Raw genomic sequence first — 6,092 nt, forward strand, 5'->3', positions numbered from 1 at the left:
CCAGCTGGTGTCAGAGAATTGGTCAGTGTAGGAAAAGTCCCCCCCCAAATCTAGTTTCAGAAATATTAAATGTGAGAATAAAGGAAAACAGAGTTTTTCCTAGACACATGGACACATGGATTCTTATTTTGTTTGGTGGGTTATAACCCTTTATTATCATTGTTTATTTTAATCTCAAATGGTCTCCAATTTCCCAATGGTAGCCCTTTCAAGGCCGCTCTTGTGTCCTTTTGTCATGTCTCTGTAACTCCTTGAGCCCTTCCTTACTGGATGGCATAATAAGATGTTCCAGACTCATCTTGTACTTTCTCTGCCCCCACCGTGGAATCATCTATTTCTCCAAGAAGTCTAGATTTGTTTTTTGGAGATAGAAACCAAATCTAGGTGCAAGGCATGCTCGATCGCTCCTACGGTGTCTCTAAGATTGCTTCTAGGCCAACCCATTGGACAGAGGTAGCGAATAGATGGAGGCATATAACAAAGAAACATCCATATATGTACAGAAAACAGAATTTTTGGAGAGTGGGCAGTGCACAGAAGAGGAAGAAAAAGAAAGAGACTGAGGTAGGCACCATAGTGGTCCAAGTCAGATTGCCCAGAAAGTATAAATATCTTGGGTCACGTGGCAAAGGAGAATTAAAGTTACAAGAGGAATTAAGTTTGCTAATTGGCCAGCCTTAAGATGGGGAGATGATCCTGGATGATCCAGGTGGGTCCAGTGTAATCACAAGGATCCTTAAAAGCAGAAGACAGAGGCAGAAGACAGGTGGCTAGCATGAGAAGAATTAACTAACATTCGAAGATGTTCGAAGATGGAGGAAGGGGTCCCACGAACCAAAGATAGCAGGTGACATCTAGATGCTGGAAAGGCAAGGAAACTGATTCTCCTCTAGAGCCTCCAGAGAGGGCAACATCTTGGTTTTATCCCAGTGAGACCCATGTTGGACTTCTAACCCACATAACAGTGAGGTAATAAAAGTATGTTGTTATATGTCACTAAGTTTATGGTCATGTGTTACGATGGCCATAGAAAACGAACAGTGACAGAAACTCTTTTGTCAGGTCGGAGTTTATAAAAGCCTAAGTCACCTCTGGGCAAAGCAGAAAGGATCCCAATTATTGTGACTTGAAAGAGCCTCAACCCAACTTACCTGGGGAAACATTCAGTATTGTTTCGGGCATGGAAACCGAGACCCTCGATGATAGTGGGTCCAACAAGAGACAATTTTATTTCTGTAAGACCTAAGTACAGAGGGTGCTGTGTCTCAGAAGGCAGCAGGGGCCCAGGCTCCTTCTATCTCCTTGCCTCCCATTTCCAGGGTACTGCCCTCATTGTGGGGTCCAAGATGGCTTGCCACCACATCCTTGTTTCAGCCAGTGGACAGGAGGAAGAGTGACAGGTAGAACTCTTCTCTTTTGAAGTGCCCACATGTCACTCCAATTCACATGCCAATGGGTAAAACTTAGCCACATGGCTATACCTCTGTACAAGTGAAGCTGGGTGGCCTTGTGCCATCTTAAATGTTCTACTAGGACCGAGCAAGAGGAAAACAAAAACAGAAGACAACTAGCCACCTTTACCATATGGGTAACTGGCGCTCCTCAGTTATGTTGCGTGTTTTTTATGCTTGTGAAAGTAATTGTTTCTTGTCTTGTGTAATTCTTGAGAAAGAGAGTATTAAGCTCAGGGCTATTTCCATTTTGTGTGCAGATTCTTTTTTTTTTTTTTTTAATGTTTATTTACTGAGTTTGAGAGAGAGAGAGAACATGCATGTGAGCAGGGGAGGGACAGAGAGGGAGAGAGAGAATCTCAAGCAGGCTCCATACTCTCAGTGCAGAGCCTGATGCGGGGCTCGATCCCGTGACCCTGAGGTCATGATCTGAACCAAAACCAAGAGTCAGATGCTTAACCGACTGAGCCACCCAGGCGCCCCTTACGTGTTGATTCTTAGCCAAAGCAGTCGATCAGTAGCACATATGAATCATTATATCTGCTGGTTTCCATATCTATTTAGCTGTCTTCTGGTTATCTGAGGTTCACTCCTGATTCAGGTCCTTGAGTCTCCATGCTGTGCTCCCTGTCCCAGGCTCCTTCTGAGGCTGGGAAGAGAATATATTCCTTGCCTTTTCCAGCTTCTAGAAGCTGTCCACATTCATTGGTTTATAGCCCTTTCATGCATCTTCAAAGCCAGCAACTGCAGGCTAAGCCCTATTCACATCACATCACTCTGACCTCTTCCATGGTCACATCAGCCCCTGACTGTCCCCATCTGCTTCCGTCTTCCACTTTTAAGGACCCTTGTTTTTCCATTGGGCCAACCAGATAATCCAGGATAGTCTCCCTATTTCAAGATCAGCTGATTAGCTACTGTAATTCCCCTTTGCCGTGTAACCTAACATAGTCACAGGTTCTAGAAATCAGGACAAGGACACTGTTGGAAGGGGCATTATTCTGTCTGCCACAACCCCTGTAGGTATTCCCCTTCCACTGAAGCCCAAAGCACAATTAAGTCTCTTTTCTGTCTTCCCCTGGGCTTTTCTCCACCCCACTCCTAAGGTCTTTATTCAGCTCAAGAACTGGCACTTGAGAAACCAGCTTTCAACCAATTGTCACCTTGCCTTATACGTAATTGCTTTGCGCATTTTAAGTGGCATCACTCTTCACGGCTCTTGGAAAAAAGTTAGCAAAGCGAAAAGGCCATCCTAACCCACACTTTTAAGCTGCCTTGCACTTGATTGCAGGTTTTAACCACTTGACTTTGGGTTGTTGGCACTCAGTACAAAGTTAGTAGCAGCCCTTAAGAAATGGAAGTCAACCTCACGCGGATGGATCTGACAAGCCCTTTAAATAGAAACCTTAATGTCACTTGCGATTTTGGAAGTTATGCCTGAGGCCTCAAAGTTGTTCCTGAGCAGAAGAACAAGCGAGGAGAGTGGGGACAGAATGAGAATGTCCTCGAAAGGTTTTGAGATTCCAGTCGTTTTCTTAGAATTAGCTGAACTGCAGGAACACCCTCAAGGTCTGGGGCAGAGGGGTTTGGGAGCCAGAGCGCCGGAAGAGGAATAGAAAGGCTGGATGCCCACCTACGCTTTCGTTACGAACTCGTAGGCACTAACCACGATGCCTTCACGTTTCATCATCTTCAGGACAAGGAGGAAAGTGCTTGGTGTTCAATACCCCCATGCCAGTCGAGGCCAGGAAAGCAATCCTTCTTGCTCCTGGAGTTGAAGTAGATTTGAGAGAATGGTCTCTTGCTTGTAACTCTGTAATAGTGTGCGTCTAGTGGGACTGAGTAATAAATGAGTTGGTCTGGATGAGCTCCAAGGCCCCGTTAGGCCGTGCCGGTCTTGGGGACACAGTCTTACTCAATTGACGGCAACTGCCCTGCCCTCGCATGGCCCCAACCTCTGCTGTGCAACGGGACCAAGGCCTCTCTGTGGCCTGGGTTGTGGCTTTACGCTGCACTTCCCTCTGCCTTCCTGAAAGATGAATCAGACTGGCATGACTCTTGCCACTCTCTGAGGGAACTAAGCAAATGTGAGTGTGCGTGTGGGCGTGTCTTTTCCTAAGAACGAGACAGTGGCATTTCCAGATGAATCAGTCTTATCCGGCAAATAGGGTCCATGCTTTGTTTCCTTTTCTTGGTTACAGACGACAAGCCAGTGTACTATTTACATTTTACGCTGTATGTTTTTTAAAAATGTTGATTTATTTATTCTGAGAAAGAGAGAGAGAGAGAGAAAGCATGGGTGGGAGAGGGGCAGAGAGAGAGGGAGAGAGAGAATCCCAAGCAGGCTCCACGCTCTCAGCACAGAGCCCAACGCGGGGCTCAGTCCGATGAATTAGGAGATCGTGACCTGAGCCAAAATCCAGAGCTGGGCGCTTTACCGACTGAGCCACCCAGGCATCCCATTCTGAATGTTTTCATAATGTAACATGCTACCTTAGCCTGGCTGGGCCATAACAAGACACCACGAGCTGGGGGGTTTATGAACAGCAAACGTTTATTTCTCACAGTTCTGGACGTGGTTGTCCAAGATCATGGCACAGACCGGGCCTTCTGACTGTGCTGTCACACGGGAAAAGGGGTGACAGAGCTCTCTGGGATCTCTTTTATGAGGGCACTAATCACATTCATGAGGGCTCCACCCTCGTAACCTAATCACTTCCCCTGAGGCCTCACCTGAAATTACTATCGCTGTGGGGATTAGGCTTCAGGATGCAAATCTGGGGGGGGGGACACAAACATTCAATCGATAGCGTATGGGGGTTATGAACAAGGAATCGTCAAATTAGGTGCAGGGATAAAAACCCCACCTACAAGTTTGCATGTGTGTGTGTGTGTGTGTGTGTGTGTGTGTGCACATCTTTCTGATAAGAAGTTCCATAGCTCATCAGATTGTCGACAGAAACCATGGGCCCCCAGATGATAAAACTAACCAGTGTGAAAGAACGTTCCGTTGCCAGAGAGTCAGCATCAGTGATGGCCGTCGTCTGACAAAGGCATGTCAGAGAGCCAAAGGAACTGCGGATGCAATAGCATTAATAATTTGAAGCATTGCACGTCAGGCATCATCTAGTAAAAGCCCTCTTGAGCAGCCACTCCTCAACAGACTCCCGAGTAACCAATGCTTTCTGCTTCATCCGTCAAGTACACTCGTTGCGGCCTCCAGCCTTGAGCCCACCTCTCCCTCCCATTTTTGGATTCTTGGCAGAGACAGAGTGCGAGTGGGGGGGTGGGGGTGGGGAGGGGACAGAGAGAGAGGAAGACACAGAATCTGAAGCAGGCTCCAGGCTCTGAGCCGTCAGCACAGAACCTGACCCACAAACCGTGAGATCGTGACCTGAGCCGAAGTTGGACGTTTAACCGACTGAGCCACCCAGGCGCCCCAAATGTCTGCTTCACTTTCAAGAAACAACTAGAGATTATAGAAGCTTTGGTCCTTCATCAAAGGATTGGGGGATTCATGCAAGTTTGCAGGTTTGGAGTGAAAAGGAAAAGGTTAAGAAATGTGTCAATCATTTTTAAAATTTTAATTCCAGCACAGTTAACATACAGTGTTATAGTAGCTTCAGGTGTACAATATTGTGATTCAACACTTCTATGCAGGAGTCAGTGCTCATCTTTTTAAATTATTTTTAAAAATTTTAATTCCTGTGTAAATCGAGTCTATGATTCCCAGGCTGAACCAACTTTCTCTATGAAACAAACGACTATCAAGCCCCACTGAATTAATTTAGAGCAATTCTGCTGTATTGGGATCCCAATTAGGAGAAAAAATGGAGGGGTGCCTGGCTGGCTCCATCGGTTAAGCATACGACTCTTGATTTTTGGCTCAGGTCATGATCTCAGGGTTTGTGAGACGGACCCCTTGCATCGGGCTCTGCGCTGACGGTGCAAAGCCCGCTTGGTATTCTCTCTCTCTGCCTCTGCCCACGTGCACACTTTTGCTCTCTCTCTCCCCGTCTCTCAAAATAAATACATAAATACACTTTTCTTAAAAAGGAGTCGGGGTGCCTGGGTGGCCCAGTTGGTTGAGCGTCCGACTCCGGCTCGGGTTATGATCTCATGGTGCGTGGGTTCGAGCCCCGCGTCGGGCTCCGTGCTGACGGCTCAGAGCCTGGAACCTGCTTCGGATTCTCTGTCTCCTTCTCTCTCTCTCTCTCTGTCCCTTCCCCGCTTGGGCTGTCTGTCTCTCTCTCAAAAATTAAAAAAAACATCAAGAAGTATTTTTTTTAAAAGGGGGAAAACATGGATTCCAGGACCCACGATTTTCAAGGATGTTGATATCGGTACTTTGACCCAGAACCACGAAAGTGAGTGGAGAGTTTCAACTCTCTAGAGGAGGAGTGTGATGCCAAGATGGATGTTTTTATGCCAATGGAGGGAAAGAGGGAAAGAAGGAAGACTGAGCAGAAGGAAGCCGTAGAGTGCAGGGAGGCTCTGACGAAGTCCCAGCAGATGGGCGGCACTGGAATAAAATGTGCCCGGAAGAAATGGCCAACGGCTGAAATGGCCCAGCTCTAGTAACCCCCGCCGTGCCCAGTCATCCCAGAGTGCGATCGAGGCAGCGGGCTCCCCGGGTGTGGC

General features: G+C 47.1%; 1 non-coding gene across 1 annotated transcript; it reads left to right on the plus strand.

Moving 5' to 3' along the window:
- The first annotated feature begins 5,517 nt into the window (after nt 1-5,517).
- On the plus strand, nt 5,518-5,602 carry TRNAR-CCG. Its single transcript has one exon. It is a non-coding gene; the product is annotated as a tRNA-Arg (tRNA).
- The last annotated feature ends 490 nt before the right edge of the window (nt 5,603-6,092 follow it).

The sequence above is a fragment of the Felis catus genome, chromosome X (assembly GCF_018350175.1).
Source record: "Felis catus isolate Fca126 chromosome X, F.catus_Fca126_mat1.0, whole genome shotgun sequence".
NCBI classification, from domain to species: Eukaryota; Metazoa; Chordata; class Mammalia; order Carnivora; family Felidae; genus Felis; species Felis catus.